The sequence below is a fragment of the Triticum aestivum genome, chromosome 5D (genome assembly GCF_018294505.1).
Source record: "Triticum aestivum cultivar Chinese Spring chromosome 5D, IWGSC CS RefSeq v2.1, whole genome shotgun sequence".
Taxonomy (NCBI): domain Eukaryota; kingdom Viridiplantae; phylum Streptophyta; class Magnoliopsida; order Poales; family Poaceae; genus Triticum; species Triticum aestivum.
In genome coordinates, this window is record NC_057808.1 from 125898831 (window position 1) to 125921288 (window position 22458).

Below are 22458 nucleotides of genomic sequence, written 5' to 3' on the forward strand. Positions count from 1 at the left end.
ATCCAGCAGCACGACGGCGTGGTGGTGGAAGTAGCGGGATTCCAACAGGGCTTCGCCAAGCGCTGCGGGAGGAGGGAGGTGTGTCATGGGAGGGAGAGGGAGGCGCCAGGGCTTAGGTATTGCTGCCCTCCCTTCCCCCCACTATATATAGGGCCAAGGGAGAGGGGGGGGGCGCAGCCTTGGCCCTTCCTCCAAGGAAGGGTGCGGCCAGGGAGGAGTCCTTCCTCCCCAAGGCACCTCGGAGGTGCCTTCCCCCTTTAGGACTCTCCCTTTTTTCTTATCTCTTGGCGCATGGGCCTCTTGGGGCTGGTGCCCTTGGCCCATATAGGCCAAGGCGCACCCCCTACAGCCCATGTGCCCCCCGGGGCTGGTGGACCCCCTTGGTGGACCCCCGGACCCCTTTCGGCACTCCCGGTAAAATACCGATAAAGTGCGAAACTTTTCCGGCGACCAAAATAAGACTTCCCATATATAAATCTTTACCTCCGGACCATTCCAGAACTCCTCGTGACGTCCGGGATCTCATCCGGGACTCCGAACAACTTTCGGGTTACCGCATACTAATATCTCTATAACCCTAGTGTCACCGAACCTTAAGTGTGTAGACCCTACGGGTTCGGGAGACACGCAGACATGACCGAGACGACTCTCCGGTCAATAACCAACAGCGGGATCTGGATACCCATGTTGGCTCCCACATGCTCCTCGATGATCTCATCGGATGAACCACGATGTCGAGGATTCAATCAATCCCGTATACAATTCCCTTTGTCAACTGGTATAGTACTTGCCCGAGATTCGATCGTCGGTATCCCGATACCTTGTTCAATCTCGTTACCGGCAAGTCTCTTTACTCTTTCCGTAACACATCATCCCGTGATCAACTCCTTGGTCACATTGTGCACATTATGATGATGTCCTACCGAGTGGGCCCAGAGATACCTCTCCGTTTACACGGAGTGACAAATCCCAGTCTCGATTCGTGCCAACCCAACAGACACTTTCGGAGATACCTGTAGTGCACCTTTATAGCCACCCAGTTACGTTGTGAAGTTTGGTACACCCAAAGCATTCCTACGGTATCCGGGAGTTGCACAATCTCATGGTCTAAGGAAATGATACTTGACATTAGAAAAGCTCTGAGCAAACGAACTACACGATCTTGTGCTAGGCTTAGGATTGGGTCTTGTCCATCACATCATTCTCCTAATGATGTGATCCCGTTATCAACGACATCCAATGTCCATGGTCAGGAAACCGTAACCATCTATTGATCAATGAGCTAGTCAACTAGAGGCTTACTAGGGACATGGTGTTGTCTATGTATCCACACATGTATCTGAGTTTCCTATCAATACAATTCTAGCATGGATAATAAACGATTATCATGAACAAGGAAATATAATAATAACCAATTTATTATTGCCTCTAGGGCATATTTCCAACACTTGGAGGATATGAGGCCTTTGAGCAAAGCTGAATTTAATTTCAGGAAAGTAGTAAAGTTGCATCATGAACATCTTTTGCATCTTCAGTTTCTATACTGGAAGAAGAGATGTTCCATTAGATATATGAAAGTAGGTGAGGAAAATTCAAAGTTCTTCCAGGCAATGGCAACAGAGAGGTATAGGAGGAATTCCATTGCTAGTTTGCTACTGTCTGATGGTACAGTTTCTTCAGATCATGAGAAAATGGCTCAGGAATTTTTGGACACCTTCAAGGGTAGAATGGGTACTGTAAAACCAATTGAGTTGGGGAGGACATTATTTCTCTAATTCCTAGAGTACAGGGGCTGGAGTTCCTCACAAAATAGTTTGAGGTGAAAGAAATTGAGCAAGTGATTAAGGAATTGCCCATTGATAAGGCACCAGGGCCTGATGGTTTTAATGGGCTTTTTATGAAGAGCTGTTGGCATATCATTTCCAGTGATTTCATTAGGTTAGTGCAGGAATTTCATGCAGGGACTGCTCAGCTAGAGAGCCTCAATCATGCATTCATTACACTGGTCCCTAAAAAGCAAACACCTGAGACTGTGGGAGATTTCAGGCCAATATCTTTGACCAGTGTGGGTCTTAAGTTTCTCACTAAACTTGCAGCTAATAGGTTTCAGGATGAAATCATGAAATGTGTTCATAAGAATTAGTATGGTTTTATTAAGTCAAGAACAATTCAAGATTTCCTTGCTTGGACTTTTGAATACATTCATCAATGCAACCAATCAAAGAAGCCAATCATTTTGCTAAAGCTTGATTTTGAAAGGCTTTTGATTCTATTCAGCATAAGGCAATCATAAAATTCCTTCGGGCAAAACGTTTTGATAGGAAATGGATCACCTGGATTCAGCAGCTGTTATCATCTGGCACTTCTTCTATTCTGCTGAATGGACTTCCTGGTAAACACTTTAAGTGCAAGTGTGGTGTAAAGCAAGGAGATCCTATCTCTCCTTTGCTGTTTGTGATTGCTGCTGACCTCTTGCAGACCATGATTAACAATCTCCTGCGACAGGGCTTGCTTAACTTGCCTCTGCCAACACATGACCCTGATTATCCAGTGGTGCGGTATGCTGATGATACGTTACTTTTTGTGAATGCTGATAGATCTCAGTTGGAGGTTCTTAAATCAGTATTGCATTCCTTTTCCTTGGCTACTGTTTTGCAAATTAACTACCACAAGTCCTCAACGTACCCAATTAATGTGGAGACCACTGTTGCTTCAGATCTTGCTGCCCTTTTTGGCTGTCAGTTAGGCACAATGCCTTTCACATATTTGGGATTACCTATGGGTACCACCAGGCCTAAAATCATTGGCCTACCACCTTTAGTGGATTTCATGGAGAGAAGACTTACTGCTAGTTCTTGGTTTCTGCCACAAGGAAGTAGGTTGCAGCTGGTTAACTCTGTTATATCATCATTGCCTATATATTTCCTTTGTAGCCTATCGATACCACAGGCTATTCTGAAGCAATTAGAAAGAATTCAGAGACAGTGCCTATGAAGGAAGTATGGTCAGGAGAAGGGCCATTCCTTGGCTGCTTGGCCCCTGGTTTGCAGGCCCAAACTAAAGGGGGGACTTGGAATATTGAATCCGGGGTTGCAAAATGAGGCTCTGCTTCTCAAACATCTAAACAAATTCTACAACAGAGCAAATGTTCCATGGGTCCACTTGGTGTGGGACTCTTACTATTTTCAGGGAGTCCCTCATGACATCACAGTCTGTGGTTCTTTTTGGTGGAGAGACATTTGTAACTTAATGGATAAATTCAGGGTTGTTACCTCTGTCACAGTCAGAAGAGGTGACACAATGCTTTTCTGGTCAGATCACTGGATGAATAACAATTCTTGCGCCCCTCTTCAAGACAGATTTCCAAGGTTGTTTTCCTTCTGCTTGCATAAGAATCTCAGTTATGGAAATGCTGCAGGCAGGCAATTTGCAACAGATGTTTTCCTTGCCCCTGTCTGAATTGGCTTTTCAGGAGCTCAACCAGCCTTCATCTATGCTGAGAGAGATCTCTTTGGACAATGAAGGCAAGGACTTCTGGACTTGGAGACATGGGAAGAAGTCTGAATATTCAGCCAAGAAGTTTTATGACTTTGTGCACCAACCAGTCATGGCTAACCCTATACTCAATTGGGTATGGAAGAGTTGTTGCACCATGTCAATTAAAATGTTTGCCTGGCTAGTCATAATGGAGAGTTAACACCAAGGATATGATTCAGCACAGACATTGGAAAATTAATGATGGGCCGAAATGTGTTCTATGCCCTACTAGAGTGCTGGAAGACATAAATCATCTCTTTTTCCAATGCAACTTTAGTATGCGTGTTTGGAATTATCTTCAAATCACTTGGCTGAATAGTGATGACATGGTGGAAATTGCCCTACATGCCAAGAAGGATTTTAATAAACCTTTCTTTTCAGAAGTGGTCTTTCTAGCATGGTGGAACATTTGGAAAGTCAGGAACGATAAGGTTTTTAGGCACATCAGGCCTTCTTTTAGGCAGTGGAGGACTGGCTTCATACATGATATTACCCTCCTCTCTCACAGGATCAAGAGAAGATACAAGGAGGCTTTACTCAAGTAGATTGATTTCCTTCCCCCTTGATGTGCTTGCAGATGTACTTTTCTATTCTTTTTCAGGTTTGTTTTAGTGTAGCCTGCTTTGTATAGTTTTATTTCCTTTTTTGACTGTTTTTGTTCCTCTTCTTGAGGAACCTCTTGTATTCTTTGGTGGTGAGGTTTTAATAAAATGCTATGGGGTGTAAGCCCTGCAGTCTTCAAGGTCAAAAAAAATATAGTAATACTCACGCATCTTGTGGCAACATTAAAGCACTCATCTGCCATGTTAGCACGAGTGATTTTTAATATCCTACTACGTGGCTCTTCAACTTTGCTAGAACTACATTGTGGTTTCATTTTGAGTGAATAGAATGGGGGGGGGGGTCACCTCCCTGCTATTCTAAAAAACTTTCCATCATTTGCGACACTACTGGTAACTGATGAAGAACCTACCCAAGCACAGCACAATACAGGAGCGACACACAATTACAAGATGATATTTTGTTCGACAAGGCAATCTATAACCAATTACTTTTACAGGAACAATAGCAACCAGGAAATTTGAAGGGTAGGTATGAACATAATCGGAACTGCACATGTACTGCTTAGAGAATCAATATACACATTACCAATCGAGGAGGAGTACAAAGGCCGCGGCGACATCTGTGCATCATGGTCGGCAACAAGAGTCAGTTCATTGTCGACGACGGTGGTGCTGCAGCGTTTGGCATCGGCTTCCGGGAAGCAGATCCGAGACCATGGAAGTCGGCGCCGGGGAAGCGGCTCCATGTACGACGGCGACGGTGAACCGGCTCCAGTGCGGCGTACGACATCGTCAATGAGGCAGACGTGCTGTGGTGGACGAGTGCGCCGATGAAGAAGGGGAGGGGCACGAAGGGAAGGTGCTGCGATGCCGTGCAGAAGTCTATTTTGCGGCGGAGATAGAAAATGGGGAGTAATGAGGAGTACTCTGGGTGACGGGGTGGGGTTGGATGGGTGGGGTGAATGTGAAGTTACCAAAACAGCCCCCGACCAACCAGCTTCCGTCGACCTGTTCGACCAAGGGTATGATGGTAACTTTGCATTGGTCGAATCTGAGTCGCGGGAGATCTCGATGGAAGCGGGAGATTTTGCCGCTGACCTAAAAATTTGTAACAGTACTATACTAGTACTCCCTACTCCCCGTCTGGAGTGTTGCGTGATTGGGCTGAGCAGCTAGGAGTACTACTAGTACTCGCTCCGATTTTATTTACTCTGCATATTATGTTTGACTGAAGTCATACTTCCTAAAGTTTGACCAAGCTTATAGGAAAAATATAAACATTTACCATAACAAATCTGTATGATGTGAAAGTACATTCAATAATGAATCTAATGGTGTTGATTTGTTATTGTATATGTTAATATTTTTGTTTATAAACTTTGTCAGAGTATACAAAACTTTACTTTGACCAATGCTAATACGCGGACTTAAATAAAAACGGAGAGAGTACACATATGTTTTCTTAGTTTGTTGTGCCATTAATTATTTGTTGTAATTGTGAAATAAATATATTAAGCTATTGACTTCGAATGTAATGGTTTGTACAATTCAATATTTGGAATCGTTGTTGAATTCCAAGATGAATACCAGGTCTATATTTCTTCACAATATGCTCAAACTCACATAATCCAACTCAAATGAAAATCTAAATGCATTTCATAGTTATTAATTTGTTGGATGCAACAAAACCAACCATAACTCTACATGATCCGGTCTAAAGCAATTTTCACAACACATCCCAATGTGTGAATGACACGTAGAGAGTTTGTGGACATGGAATAATGGCGGGAGAGAGATGCGTGCGCTCAGCACACAGGATATACACCAAGTGGAAGAAAAAGACAGAGAACGGGAAAGATTGTATATTGTGGGCGAGAGAGAGAGGAAGAACTTAGGTCTATGAGTAAGATAGAGAAATGTAATATATAGGGAGTGACATGTGTGTGCATCGAGATTTTGTACATGTGGAAGGAGAAGAGACAAGAGGTTTGATGAGAGAGCTCAAAAGAACATGGAATAGAGGGGAATCTTGTGGGTTGAGGGATTGATAATTTTGTGCGGGAGGGATGGACAGAGAGAGGGGGGAGGAGTCACTCAGTCGTCGCCACATCATCATGCTTCCAAATGGCCCCGTGGTCTCTAGTGCGGTCAGGTCGTCGTCTTCGTTCTTCCCGATGCCAAATAGTGAGCATGTGGGGGTGCAGATAAGCACAAGCGACAGGGGTTGCTATATAACCTTGGATGGGGATGGATCGTGGTGTGTGTGTGTGTGTGTCAAATACTGAGAGAAATCAAACCTATGGAGAGAATATGTGTGCATAGTGAGCATGCGACAGAGGCTAATGGTGCGAGACAGATACATCATGTGCGTCAATGTTTAAGCAATATAGAGACATCATGTGCGGGATACAAAGATATAACTATGGGGAGTGTGTTTTCTAGGCAAAGAAACACAATGAGAGATAAATATGTGTGTGCGTGGTACATGGTGTGTATGTGACAGAGATGTATATGCATGCCAAATAGGGTTTTCATGAATAGATTGTGCGTGCGAGGTAGAGAGCGATGTAGGGGTCTTGAGGCGGCATGGGCTAGGTGAGGGTGTCAAAATGTGTGTGTTGACGCATGTGTTACATGCGATTGTGTGAGGGACGGTCAAATCGAGAGAGATGGTTGTTGTGTTATGCATGCTCCTCTCTCTCTCACGCACACACAAAAAACACAAATAGAAAATCATGCTCTCATGTATACACAACATCTCAGTATATCTCTATGTCTCACTCATACATGATCATTCGCACGTTCCCCTCTCTATGACTATCACAGACACACACCGTCTCCACATTGCCCTTCTGCGACAACACACATGTAGACACATACACGCGTTCTCTCTCCGTTACACACACACAAAATCTCTATTAATTTTTTTGTAGGGGGCACCTAAAATGCCCAAATCCAAATAATCACGAACTGAAGCTAAATACAAATATATGGAAATGTTGTAGCGTGAGGAACTTTTCCAGCCAAAAAAAAGTAGAGTAATATTCAGGGATTGTTTTCACACACACAAAAAGGTTCGGTCGATGTCCTTCCAGCGCGACACCGTGATGCACCTTTCGATCGACCGCGCGGCCGCGGTGCACGTGCTTGCACGGGATTCTGTGTCGATGCTATGCTAACTAATGTGGTGTATAGGCGCGGCCGCGATGCACGCGCTTTCACAGGATTACATGTACTAGTACGGTGTTCTTTTAAGTTTGACCAACCCTATAACCAAGCTCCCATAAGCGCACTCATCAATATGCCGCCGCCGTTGCGCATGCGTACAGTCGCTGAGTACTGTACGGTGCAGTACTATCGCTACCATGTGGGACCTGGCCCCACATGTCATCCGCACTACAGCACCGTACAGTATTGCAGAGGATCTCAACCCCTCATGTCATCTGCAGTCCCTCCTCATGATGACGCTGCACTGCCAAGCACGCAAGCAGGTCGAGCCACGTCTATGCCCGCATCCTACAAAGAGGAGGAGGACGAGTGCGTTCTCTAGCACGCCAACGAGGAGGGGCTAGTGTGTCATTGGCGTCTCCGCCCGCGCGGAGGAGGCTCGCATGGTGGCTGTCGTGGCGGTAGCCGGTCGCGCCCGTGCCGAGCCCGCAAACCAGGTGCGAACGTGGAATCTACCCTCGAGACCTTCATTGTCACGTGGATCATGCAATCTGAAGGACCAATTTGGGTCAGTCGACTCGTGTGGGCCGTTGGATGCAACATGGACGGCCAGAAGGGCTTCTTCAACCTCCAAAAATGATGCACTGTTCATCTTCTCTCTCAACCTTCGAGCCGCCAGCCCACCACAGGCCTAACCGCCTGCCGACGCTGCCCAGCCCGCCACAGGCCTAACCGCCTGCTGCCGCCGCCCAGCCCTCCCCTGAACTGCCTGCCACCGCCATGCTCCGCCCACCCCCGCCATCCATTTAACCCCGGGCACGATCTATTTTTTCGGGTGAACTGCATTCCACACCCAACACTCATAAGGTATCATGGGCACCCTGCCACCCTAATATATATACTTGGGTAGCTTCTCTGCCGTCTTCTTCCTTCGTCCTGCAAACTTCTTCTTTCACAGACCGACTGTCCCAAATTATACTCCTAGTACGTATTAAGTACAGTAGGAACGCGAAGAAACAAGTAGTTGTAGCGACCCGACCTCAAACGGTCTAGTCTCTGTGCTTCCATGTCATCCCTGGATCGGTAATGCTGACACACACAGTACTCGAAGGATTTATAACAGAGTAGCAATCACACACTTATTACATCGAATGTCTCAAAAGAGAACTTATTACAATAAATATGGCATAAGGCCATCTAATACGATAACAGCGGAAGGCTTGGAAGATAAAGTCAGTCCATCAACTCCAACGGCATAGCTGCGCTGCACGGCAACGACCTAACGAACCTTACTCCTCGTCTGAAAAGTCTGCAACATAATACGTTGCAGCCCGAAAACGGGTCAGCACATGGAATATGCTGGCAATATAACACAGTAGAGCAAGAACAGAATAATGCTATCACTACATGCATATTTGGCTGGTGGAAAGGCTCTATGGTTATAGTTTTGCGAAAAGCCAATTTTTCCCTACAACAAAGGAATAAGTTTTATTTTAACTATCATGGTAGTTGAAACATCATTGAGAAGGTTCCTCCAACTCAATCCCAATTAACGTAATTATCAACCCAACATATTAAATTAGAGTGATGAGATACATATGATAATCCAAGTACTAGATACTCAAGATGTCCATAACCGGGGACACGGCTAACCATGATTAGATTGTACACTCTACAGAGGTTTGCGCACTTTTCCCCACAAGACTCGATCTCCTCCATTGGATTTCTCGCACTACATGGTGTTTGAGAAACGGATGACCGAGGCACAGTCTTTCAGAAGCATTAACTCGAACCCCGGGTAGACAGTACCAACCTACATCCCTCTACATCTGCTAGCCTACCACTGGAAGAGGTCATGCAACTTACTCAACTATGCTAGAGCCCATAATAGCTTGTGGCTGCACACGGAAGTTTCTAGCATGAAATATCTCAGTTCCCTTTGAGCCTGGGTGGCGGACCTTAGGATTATCACACGGGTACTCCGGGATATCCTAGGACAACACTGGATTCTCCAGGTGCCCGACAAGCAATCCACCCAGATGTGTATTAAAGTTGCCACCTTAAGTTGAACCATTAATTAACAATCTCACATCTGTCATGGATTCACTCACCCAAACCACGTCTACGAGCATAGCATAGCAATATAAGCAATACGTAGAAGTAACTCCCAAGGGTTTGATAATAACAGGGCAATAGGTTCTACCTCATCAACTACTTCCCAATACCCACAAGTTAATCACATCCTAATCATGCAGTGTTTGAGGATTGGAGCTAATGCATAAAAACTGGGTAATAATGGATATGATCAAAGTGTTACTTGCCTTGCTGATGATCCGCAAAACCTAGAGACTCGTAGTAGCACGCTTCGCACTCCGGGAATTCTATCGCAAACAAACAATAGCATACATAAGCAATCAAGCAAAGATGCACGGGTAAAACTCAAATAAGAAGATCTAACCAGAAAGTTCAACTTAAGAACTCCGGTTTGCAAAAAGAATCAAATCAAACGGAGCAACGAAACTCAAACTGCGAAAGAAACAAGATTCGTTTACTAATCTGGACTAAAGTCAAATTTTACAGTACCAAAATCTTGTTCAAGTTGGTTAAACAGAAAGAGGGCTTCGAGACGAAGATCTAGGCGCTTGAATTGCCTGATTCTGACAAACGAGCGAAAAGTTAAACTAAAACGAAAATCGGATCAGAAATCGCGATCGAGAATAAATCATGAAAAATCCGAGAAAAAGAAAAACTGACGAACAGGCTAACGAACGAACGTTCGCTGTCTGCGGGTAACGGGTGAAAACCGTTCGTTAAAACGAACGAACGAACAGGCGTTCGCTAAATAAATAAACCGACGGGAAAACCGATCTAAAAGAATAAATCAGATTTTTTTTTAAAAACCGGATCTAGATCTAGGGTTTACCGAAATAAACCGACAAGGAAAAAAACGGCGGCGGCTCTGGCGAAGTCTGTGGCGGCGGCGACTCCGGCGAAGTCGGCGGCGGCGTCGGCTGGCGCGGGGCGTCGGCGCGGCGGCGGGGCGGCGCTGCGGCTCGGGTCGGCGGGGCTGGCGGCGGTGGTGGTGGTGTGGGGGTCGAGGCGGGGGTCGGCTCGGCCTTTAAAGGGTCGGGCAAGGCGGCGGCTTGGGCAAGGGGCCGGGGGAGGAGGAGTCCTTCCCGGACTCGGCGGCGGCGGCGTGCGCCGGCCGGACTCTGGTCGGAGTCGGTCGGGGCAAGGGGTGGGCTGGCGCGGCTGGCCAACTGGGCCTCGGGCCAGTTCGGTCCGGCGGATTTTTTAAAAATAAATTCCGCGCAGAAAAATGCCGAAAATAAATACTAAACAGACGCCAAAATCCCGAAATAAATTTTCCCTGTCCTCTAAAAAACTACCGGACAAGGTGAACATTTATTTTGAAAAACGCGAATTTTTCCTATGCAAATAAAATAGCAATAAAATCCCAAATAAAATATTTATTTGTTTTTAATATTTTCCTCCCATATTTCATTCTTTTTGGGGAAGTCATATTATCCCCTCTCATATTTTTTTTATATGAAATATTTTCGGAGAGAAAAAAAATAAAACAAATTGATCCTCGTTTCTATATTTTATAAAATTCAAATATGAAAACAGTGAAATCCCCAACTCTCTCCGAGGGTCCTTGAGTTGCTTAGAATTTCGAGGATTGCGAAACGAATATGCAATAAAATATGATATGCATGAATGATCTATGTATAACATTCCAAATTGAAAATTTGGGATGTTACAAACCTACCCCCCTTAAGATGTATCTTGCCCTCGAGATTCGGGTTGGCTTGAAAATAGGTGTGGGTGGTCCTTGCGAAGATCATCCTCTCGTTCCCAGGTGGCTTCATCCTCGGTATGCTGGCTCCACTGAACTTTGCAAAACTTGATAACCTTGCTGCGGGTGACTCGGCTAGCAAATTCAAGAATCCTGACTGGCTTCTCCTCATAGGCCAGATCACTGTCCAACTGAATCGCTTCCAAGGGCATTGTATCTCTTAGCGGTGTATCGGCCATCTCAGCATGACACTTCTTCAACTGTGAAACATGAAACACATCATGAACTCCTGACAGTCCTTCAGGTAACTCCAACTTGTAGGCAACCTCTCCCATACGTTCCAAAATTCGGTACGGTCCTACAAATCTCGGGGCTAACTTTCCCTTAACTCCAAAATGTTTCACTCCTCGCAGAGGTGACACTCGCAGATATGCTCTATCTCCAATTTCATAGGTTACTTCCTTGCGTTTCGAATCTGCATAACTCTTCTGCCTGGACTGAGCTACCTTCAGTCTATCTCGAATCAACTTAACCTTCTCTTCAGACTCCTTGATCAAATCTGGTCCAAACAACTGTCGGTCTCCAACTTCATCCCACATCAACGGTGTTCTGCACCTTCGTCCATACAGGGCTTCGAACGGTGCCATCTTCAAACTGGCTTGATAGCTATTGTTGTATGAGAACTCCGCGTAGGGCAAATTGTCATCCCAACTAGATCCATAATCTAGTGCACAAGCTCTCAACATATCCTCCAGAATCTGGTTGACTCTCTCGGTCTGTCCATCTGTCTGCGGATGGAATGCTGTACTGAACTCTAGCCTTGTACCCAAAGTCTGGTGCAGCTGATGCCAAAACTTTGAGGTAAACTGTGTTCCTCTATCTGATACGATGGTCCTTGGAACTCCATGCAGACATACGATCCTGGTCATGTATATCTTGGCCAACTTCGCACTTGTATAGGTGGTTTTCACTGGGATAAAGTGAGCCACTTTGGTCAAGCGATCAACTACTACCCATATAGAATCATATCCTGATTTGGTCCTGGGCAATCCGGTGATGAAATCCATGCCAAGCTTATCCCACTTCCATTCGGGTATCGGCATAGGCTGTAACAATCCTGCTGGCTTTTGATGTTCCGCCTTCACTCTCTGACATACATCACATACGGCTACATACTCGGCAATATCCTTCTTCATACCAGTCCACCAGAAACGTTCCTTCAAATCCAAATACATCTTGGTGTTTCCGGGGTGTATCGAGTATGGTGAGTCATGAGCCTCCTGAAGTATTAACTTCCTGATCTCTGTGTTATTGGGCACATAAACACGGTCCTCAAACCATAAGGTGTCGTGCTCATCCTCACGAAAACCTTTGGCCTTTCCTTTGCTCATTCTCTCTTTTATCTCGGCAATCTCTTTGTCATCCTTCTGAGCTTCTCGAATCTTTCCTAACAATGTAGACTGAACTTCCATTGTTGCAACAAAACCTCTAGGAACAATCTCCAATCGAAGTTCCCTGAGATCCTCTGCTAACTCCTTTGGCAATCCTGTGCTTACGAGGGTGTTAGCATAACTCTTCCGGCTCAAAGCGTCTGCTACGACATTGGCCTTGCCTGGATGATAGTGAAGCTTCATGTCATAATCCTTTATAAGCTCCAACCATCTCCTCTGCCTAAGGTTCAGCTCCTTCTGTGTGAAAATGTACTTCAAACTCTTATGATCAGTGTACACATCACAACGGTTTCCAATAAGGTAATGTCTCCAAGTCTTGAGCGCATGCACTACAGCTGCTAACTCCAAATCATGCGTGGCATAATTCAATTCGTGCGGTTTTAGTTGTCGTGAGGCATACGAAACAACTCTTCCGTCCTGCATAAGCACACTTCCAAGTCCTAAGCGAGAGGCGTCGCAATACACTTGGAAATCCTTGCGTATATCCGGCAGAATCAGCACTGGGGCTGTAGTCAGACGTTTCTTTAACTCCTGAAAACTCGCCTCACATTCTTCCGTCCATTTAAATTTGGTATCCTTCTTCAATAACTCCGTCATTGGCTTCGCAATCTTGGAAAAATTCTCAATGAATCTCCGATAGTATCCTGCGAGTCCAAGAAAACTGCGGATCTCGCTAACTGAAGTGGGTGCCAACCATTCAGTGACTGACTGAACCTTGGTGGGGTCTACTGCTATACCTTCTCCTGATATAACATGTCCAAGGAATCCAACTTCCTTCAACCAAAACTCACATTTGCTGAACTTGGCATACAACTGATGTTCCCTGAGTTTCTCGAGAACTAAACGCAAATGCTCCTTGTGCTCCTCTTCATTCTTCGAGTATACCATTATATCATCAATGAACACCACAACAAACTTATCCAAATATTCCATGAACACCTTGTTCATCATGCTCATGAAATAGGCAGGGGCGTTAGTCAGTCCAAATGACATGACCGTATACTCATATAACCCGTACCTTGTGGTAAATGCGGTTTTAGGTATATCCTTCTCCCGGATCTTCAGCTGGTGATATCCTGATCGCAGATCGATCTTCGAAAACACCTTAGCTCCTTGCAGCTGGTCAAACAAATCATTGATCATCGGCAGTGGGTATTTGTTCTTGATCGTCACCTCATTCAACGCCCGATAATCAACAACCATCCTCAATGATCCATCCTTCTTCTCAACCAAGAGCACTGGGGCTCCCCACGGTGATGAACTTCGTCGGATGTAACCTTTCTCCAATAACTCCTTGATCTGCTTCTTAATCTCCTCCAGATCATTTGCGGGCATCCGGTATGGTCTCTTCGATATAGGCCCGGTGCCTGGCAACAGTTCTATCAAAAACTCGATGTCCCGATCTGGCGGCATGCCTGGTAATTCCTCTGGAAATACATCTGGGTAATCCTTTACGACAGGCACTTCCTCCTGAACAACTCCTGAGAGGGAATTTACTTGGGTTCTCCTTGTCGTATGCCTGGATACATACTTGATCCTTTTTCCCTCCGGGGTGGTGAGATAAATCGACTTACTAGCACAGTCAATGCTTCCTCCATACTTTGACATCCAGTCCATGCCTAATATCACATCCAATCCTTGTGACTCCAAAATTATTAGGTCTGACGGGAAAACATGGCTACCAATGGTTAAGGGTATCCGATCGCACCATCGGCTAGCCATATACTCTGCTCCAGGTGAACTTACTAACAGAGGGGTCCTAAGGGCTTGGGTTGGTAGTTTAAACTTATCCACGAATCCCCTTGATATGTATGAATGTGATGCACCAGTATCAAAAAGAACAAGGGCGGTAAAAGACTTAACCAAAAACTTACCGATAACCGCGTCTGGCTGCCCTTCAACCTCCTCCACGTTAACGTGGTTCACTTGTCCTTTGTTGAATGGATTGGGCTTCTTCCCAGCGCTCCCATTACCGTTTCCATTCTTCGCTTCAGGGCACTCCGTGGCATAGTGTCCAGTCTTCCCGCACTTGAAGCAAGTAATGTGACTTAGGTCTCTCTTGGCGGGTGTGGCTGGATTGGAGCGGTTCTGATTGTTGCTTGTTCCGTTCCCAGTCCCATTCTTGGAACCATTTTGGTTATGCGAACTTCCTCCGTTGTGGTTATGACCTCCATGGTTATGAACAAGTCCTCCCGAGTTCGGGGTTAGACGAGGCTTCTGCTGAGCTCCAGAATTGTATCTTCCTTGCCCATACTTCCTCTTACGGTTCTCGATCTGCTGCTGCTTCCCTTCAATCATAAGAGCCTTATCTACCAACTCCTGGTAGTTGTTGAATGTTGCCACCATCAACTGCATGCTCATCTCATCGTTCAGCCCTTCCATAAACTTCTCCTGCTTCGCGGCATCTGTGGCCACATCGTCAGGGGCATAGCGAGATAACTTGCTAAACTCATCCACGTACTGAGCTACAGTACGGTTCCCCTGGCGTAAGTTGCGAAACTCACGCTTCTTCATGCTCATAGCTCCAGTTGAGACATGGGCTGTGCGGAAAGCTTGCTGAAACTGATCCCAAGTGACGTTGGCTATGGGGAAAGTGGCCGTATAATTCTCCCACCATGAGGCTGCTGGTCCATCCAATTGATGTGCGGCAAAGCGCACCTTCTCAGCATCTGTGCAACCTGCGGTGGTCAACTCCCTTCCAATACGGCGTAGCCAATCATCAGCAACTATAGGCTCGGTGCTACTGGAAAACACCGGCGGCTGCAACCTCAAAAAGCAAGCTAAGTTGTCAACTGGAGGCGGGTTGTTGTTGTTGTTGCCTTGGTTCTGGACTAATATCTGCATCAAGGCATTCTGCTGCTGGATCAACTGGGTGATCTCCGGTGGGAAGACAAATCCGGTGTCACGTCTCGGAGGCATCTGATGGGTTTAGAGGGGAGAGATTAGAATAGAAAAGGGGTCTAGTGAGAAAGCACTACCCATATGCACATGAGACAAACACAATCATATCACTCAATTAATCAAGCAAGGGCATACAAACGGTCTAGAACTATCATTAAAAGTGCTCAAACTACTACTATATACATGGGGGAAATACTACTAATTATTTGGTGGTCATCTAGAAATTATGATCGGTGGACGACTCCATGATGTCTGCTCCAGCTTCGTCTTCAAAGTCATGTTCACTGCGGTCAGAGTCGGTGTCGTCGATGATGATGTAGTTCTCCGGGCAAGTGGAATCGTCGTCCTCTCCTCCTGGCGCGGGGTCTCCCATGAATACTCCGATCTTCTTTATCAGGTCATTTCCAATGTTGCATTTCTCCATCATTAGACTTGAGTTCTTCTTCCAGCACGGTGATCCTTGTCTTCGCCTTCTTCAAATCTATCATGTCTGCGCACATCTGATTCTCCTGGCGTCGAATGTGCTGGTTTAACTCCTGGATGAAAGCTGCAATGGATCTGTCCTTCTTGGTGCTGATCATCTCCCATTGCTCATCTCGGCGCCCACATATCTGGTAGATAGTGTCCTTGAGATCCTTGCTGTAGACTTCTCCAATACGTCCCATGGCAATGTGGGTTGCCATGCTCTTGCCTAGACTCCAAGTTGGTGCATCAAAGGAAAACTCTATGGGCTCAGTGATTGGTGCGAACGTCCTTCCTGGAACTTGAACTCGAATCATCCAGCGCTCCTCTTCTGGTAAAGTGGCGTTGTAGGTCCCGGTGAAGCTTGGTATTCCGATGTTCAGGTACCTAGTGACTTCCTTCAAGTGTCATCCAAAGGGGGTGTCTTCATCCGGTTGTGCAAACTTGTTCCTCGAATCCGCCATCCTAAGAGTAGAAAATGGAGAGGAGTCAGAAATGAGTAGAGAAGAGTGACCTATGGCTTATCTTAGTGGTCGTGTCCTACACTCAGCGTGTGCTCTGATACCATCTTGTAGCGACCCGACCTCAAACGGTCAAGTCTCTGTGCTTCTGTGTCATCCCTGGATCGGTAATGCTGACACACACAGTACTCGAAGGATTTATAACAGAGTAGCAATCACACACTTATTACATCGAATGTCTCAAAAGAGAACTTATTACAATAAATATGGCATAAGGCCATCTAATACGATAACAGCGGAAGGCTCGGAAGATAAAGTGAGTCCATCAACTCCAACGGCATAGCTGAGCTGCACGACAACGACCTAACGAACCTTACTCCTCGTCTGAAAAGTCTGCAACATAATACGTTGCAGCCCGAAAACGGGTCAGCACATGGAATATGCTGGCAATATAACACAGTAGAGCAAGAACAGAATAATGCTATCACTACATGCATATTTGGCTGGTGGAAAGGCTCTATGGTTATAGTTTTGCGAAAAGCCAATTTTTCCCTACAACAAAGGAATAATTTTATTTAACTATCATGGTAGTTGAAACATCATTGAGAAGGTTCCTCCAACTCAATCCCAATTAAAGTAATTATCAACCCAACAATATTAAATTAGGGTGATGAGATACATATGATAATCCAAGTACTAGATACTCAAGATGTCCATAACCGGGGACACGGCTAACCATGATTAGATTGTACACTCTGCAGAGGTTTGCGCACTTTTCCCCACAAGACTCGATCGCCTCCGTTGGATTTCTCGCACTACATGGTGTTTGAGAAACGGATGACCGAGACACAGTCTTTCAGAAGCATTAACTCTAACCCCGGGTAGACAGTACCAACCTACATCCCTCTACATCTGCTAGCCTACCACTGGAAGAGGTCATGCAACTTACTCAACTATGCTAGAGCCCATAATAGCTTGTGGCTGCACACGGAAGTTTCTAGCATGAAATATCTCAGTTCCCTTTGAGCCTGGGTGGCGGACCTTAGGATTATCACACGGGTACTCCGGGATATCCTAGGACAACACTGGATTCTCCAGGTGCCCGACAAGCAATCCACCCAGATGTGTATTAAAGTTGCCACCTTAAGTTGAACCATTAATTAACAATCTCACATCTGTCATGGATTCACTCACCCAAACCACGTCTACGAGCATAGCATAGCAATATAAGCAATACGTAGAAGTAACTCCCAAGGGTTTGATAATAACAGGGCAATAGGTTCTACCTCATCAACTACTTCCCAATACCCACAAGTTAATCACATCCTAATCATGCAGTGTTTGAGGATTGGAGCTAATGCATAAAAACTGGGTAATAATGGGATATGATCAAAGTGTTACTTGCCTTGCTGATGATCCGCAAAACCTAGAGACTCGTAGTAGCACGCTTCGCACTCCGGGAATTCTATCGCAAACAAACAATAGCATACATAAGCAATCAAGCAAAGATGCACGGGTAAAACTCAAATAAGAAGATCTAACCAGAAGGTTCAACTTAAGAACTCCGGTTTGCAAAAAGAATCAAATCAAACGGAGCAACGAAACTCAAACTGCGAAAGAAACAAGATTCGTTTACTAATCTAGACTAAAGTCAAACTTTACAGTACCAAAATCTTGTTCAAGTTGGTTAAATAGAAAGAGGGCTTCGAGACGAAGATCTAGGCGCTTGAATCGCCTAATTCCGACAAACGAGCGAAAAGTTAAACTAAAACGAAAATCGGATCAGAAATCGCGATCGAGAATAATCGCGAAAAATCCGAGAAAAAGAAAAACTTACGAACAGGCTAACGAACGACCGTTCGCTGTCTGCGGGTAACGGGTGAAAACCGTTCGTTAAAACGAACGAACGAACATGCGTTCGCTAAATAAATAAACCGACGGGAAAAACCGATCTAAAAGAATAAACCGGATTTTTTTTTTAAAATCCAGATCTAGATCTAGGGTTTACCGAAATAAACCGACGAGGAAAAAAATGGCGGCGGCTCCGGCGAAGTCGGCTGGCGCGGCGGCGGGGCTGGCGGCGGCGGTGGTGGTGTGGGGGTTGAGGCGGTGGTCGGGTCGGCCTTTAAAGGGCCGGGCGAGGCGGCGGCTTGGGCAAGGGGCCGGGGGAGGAGGAGTCCTCCCCGGACTCTGCGGCGGCGGCGTGCTCGGGCCGGACTCCGGTCGGAGTCGGTCGGGGCGAGGGGTGGGCTGGCGCGGCTGGCCAACTGGGCCTCGGCCCAGTTCGGTCCGGCAGACAAACTTCTTTAAAAAAACATTCCGCGCAGAAAAACACCGAAAATAAATACTAAACAGACGCCAAAAATCCCGAAATAAATTTTCCCCATCCTCTAAAAATCTACTGGACAAGGTGAACATTTATTTGGGCCTAAAATGCAATTTTGAAAAACGCGTATGTTTCCTATGAAATAAAATAACAATAAAATCCCAAATAAAATATTTCTTTGTTTTTAATATTTTTCCTCCCATATTTCATTGTTTTTGGGGAAGTCATATTATCCCCTCTCATATATGTTTTTTATGAAATATTTTTGGAGAGAAAAAAATAATAAAACAAATTGATCCTCGTTTCGATATTTGATAAAATTCAAATATGAAAACAGTGAAATCCCTAACTCTCTCCAAGGGTCCTTGAGTTGCTTAGAATTTCGAGGATCGCGAAACGAATATGCAATAAAATATGATATGCATGAATGATCTATGTATAACATTCCAAATTGAAAATTTGGGATGTTACAGTAGTAGTACCAACCAGAAGAAGAACAGTAGTAAGACATACTAGTACGTACTAAAGAGTTCAAACAACCAGAAAGAACATACTAACATAGTTCTGCTGGGGGCTCAGCAAAACACACCCCTGAAATAAAACTAAGCAACTAGTCCACTTGACACTGCAGTAGAACCAGCATGAGCAACGACACTGCCACCTTACTCGGAGTCCTCGTCCACGTCCTCGACTTCGTCCTTGTCCTTGTCCCTCTTCCTTTTCCTCTTCGCCGACACTTCTTTGCTTGAACCGGACACTGGGCTCTGCTTCTTCATCCAACCCTTGTATATATTTAAACAAAGGTAGGCATTTGTTGATGTGTACACGATGTGATCTTCATCTAGTGTCTTCGACTCCCATGCATGATGAAACTTGGGGTGAGGTTTCTTCAGTTTATCGTACGAAGGATCAATCATGGCTGCTGCCAGGGTCAGCATTGAAGGCTGAGAGGAGGACACTAGGCTTTCCTTCTGGAGATCAAAGGGCTGGCCTACAATGAAGCCTATTCGACCCAGGACTCTCCAGTCGTTCGTAAAGTCTATAGTAATGAATTTAACTCTTTTGTCCTTGAGGAAGAACTCATAATCTTGGCACCTAACATCGGCATGGCAGATGTGGTAGACCAAGCACATGTTATGTATGCAAACCTGGATCACAGCAGGCTTCTTCATCTCTGCCTCCTTTAGAAGCTTCTCGACATGTGTGTGCATCGAGATTTTGTACATGTGGAAGGAGAAGAGACAAGAGGTTTGATGAGAGAGCTCAAAAGAACATGGAATAGAGGGGAATCTTGTGGGTTGAGGGATTGATAATTTTGTGCGGGAGGGATGGACAGAGAGAGGGGGGAGGAGTCACTCAGTCGTCGCCACATCATCATGCTTCCAAATGGCCCCGTGGTCTCTAGTGCGGTCAGGTCGTCGTCTTCGTTCTTCCCGATGCCAAATAGTGAGCATGTGGGGGTGCAGATAAGCACAAGCGACAAGGGCTGCTATATAACCTTGGATGGGGATGGATCGTGGTGCGTGTGTGTGTGTCAAATACTGAGAGAAATAAAAACTATGGAGAGAATATGTGTGCATAGTGAGCATGCGACAGAGGCTAATGGTGCGAGATAGATACATCGTGTGTGTCAATGTTTAAGCAATATAGAGACATCATGTGTGGGATACAAAGATAGAACTATGGGGAGTGTGTTTTCTAGGCAAAGAAACACAACGAGAGATAAATATGTGTGTGCGTGGTACATGGTGTGTATGTGACAGAGAGGTACATGCATGCCAAATAGGGTTTTCGTGAATAGATTATGTGTGCGAGGTAGAGAGCGATGTAGGGGTATTGAGGCGGCATGGGCTAGGTGAGGGTGTCAAAATGTGTGTGTTGACACATGTGTTACATGCGATTGTGTGAGGGACGGTCGAATCGAGAGAGATGGTTGTTGTGTTATGTAGGCTCCTCTCTCTCTCTCTCTCACGCACACACAAAAAACACAAATAGAAATCATTCTCTCATGTATACACAACATCTCGGTATATCTCTATGTCTCACTCATACATGATCATTCACGCGTTCCCCTCTCTATGATTATCACACACACACACCGTCTCCACATTGCCCTTTGCAACAACACACATGTAGACACATACACCCGTTCTCTCTCCGTTACACACACAAAATCTCTATTAATTTTTTTGTAGGGGGCACCTAAAATGCCCAAATACAAATAATCACGAACTGAAGCTAAATACAAATATATGGAAATGTTGTAGCGTGAGGAACTTTTCCAGCCAAAAAAAGTAGAGTAATATTCAGGGATTGTTTTCACACACACACACAAAAAGGTTCGGTCGATGTCCTTCCAGCGCGACACCGTGACGCACCTTTCGATCGACCGCGCGGCCGTGGTGCATGTGCTTGCACGGGATTCTGTATCAATGTTGTGCTAACTAATGTGGTGTATAGGCGCGGCCGCGATGCACGCGCTTGCACAGGATTACATGTACTAGTACGGTGTTCTTTTAAGTTTGACCAACCCTATAACCAAGCTTCCATAAGCGCACTCATCAATATGCCGCCGCCGCCGTTGCGCATGCGTACAGTCGCTGAGTTCTGTACGGTGCAGTACTATCGCTACCATGTGGGACCTGGCCCCACATGTCATCCGCACTACAGCACCGTACGGTATTGCAGAGGATCTCAACCCCTCATGTCGTCTGCAGTCCCTCCTCGTGATGACGCTGCACTGCCAAGCACGCAAGCAGGTCGAGCCACGTCTATGCCCGCAGCTTATGAAGAGGAGGAGGACGAGCGCGTTCTCCAGCACGCCAACGAGGAGGAGCTAGTGTGTCATTGGCGTCTCCGCCCGCGCGGAGGAGGCACGCATGGTGGTTGTCGCGGCGGTAGCCGGTCGCGCCCGTGCCGAGCCCGCAAACCAGGTGCGGACGTGGAATCTACCCTCGAGACCATCAATGTCACGTGGATCATGCAATCTGAAGGACCAATTTGGGGTCAGCCGACTCTTGTGGGCCGTAGGATGCAACATGGACGGCCAGAAGGGCTTCTTCAACCTCCAAAAATGATGCACTGTTCATCTCAACCTTCGAGCCGCCAGCCTGCCACAGGCCTAACCGCCTGCCGACGCTGCCCAGCCCGCCATAGGCCTAACCGCCTGCTGCCGCCGCCCAGCCCTCCCCTGAACCGCCTGCCACCGCCATGCTCTGCCCACCCCCGCCATCCATTTAACCCCGGGCACGATCCATTTTTTCCGGTGAACTGCATTCCACACCCAACACTTATAAGGTATCATGGGCACCCTGCCACCCTAATATATATACTGGGGCAGCTTCTCTGCCGTCTTCTTCCTTCGCTCAGGCAAACTTCTTCTTTCACAGACCGACTGACCCAAATTATACTACTAGTATGTATTAAGTACAGTAGGAACGCGAAGAAATGAGTAGTAGTACCAACCAGAAGAAGAACAGTAGTAAGACATACTAGTACGTACTAAAGAGATCAAACAACCAGAAAGAACATACTAACATAGTTCGGCTGGGGGCTCAGCACAACACACCCCTGAAATAAAACTAAGCAACTAGTCCGCTTGACACTGCAGTAGAACCAGCATGAGCAACGACATTGCCACCTTACTCGGAGTCCTCGTCCACGTCCTCGACTTCGTCCTTGTCCCTCTTCCTTTTCCTCTTCGCCGACACTTCTTTGCTTGAACCGGACACTGGGCTCTGCTTCTTCATCCAACCCTTGTAGATATTTAAACAAAGGTAGGCATTTGTTG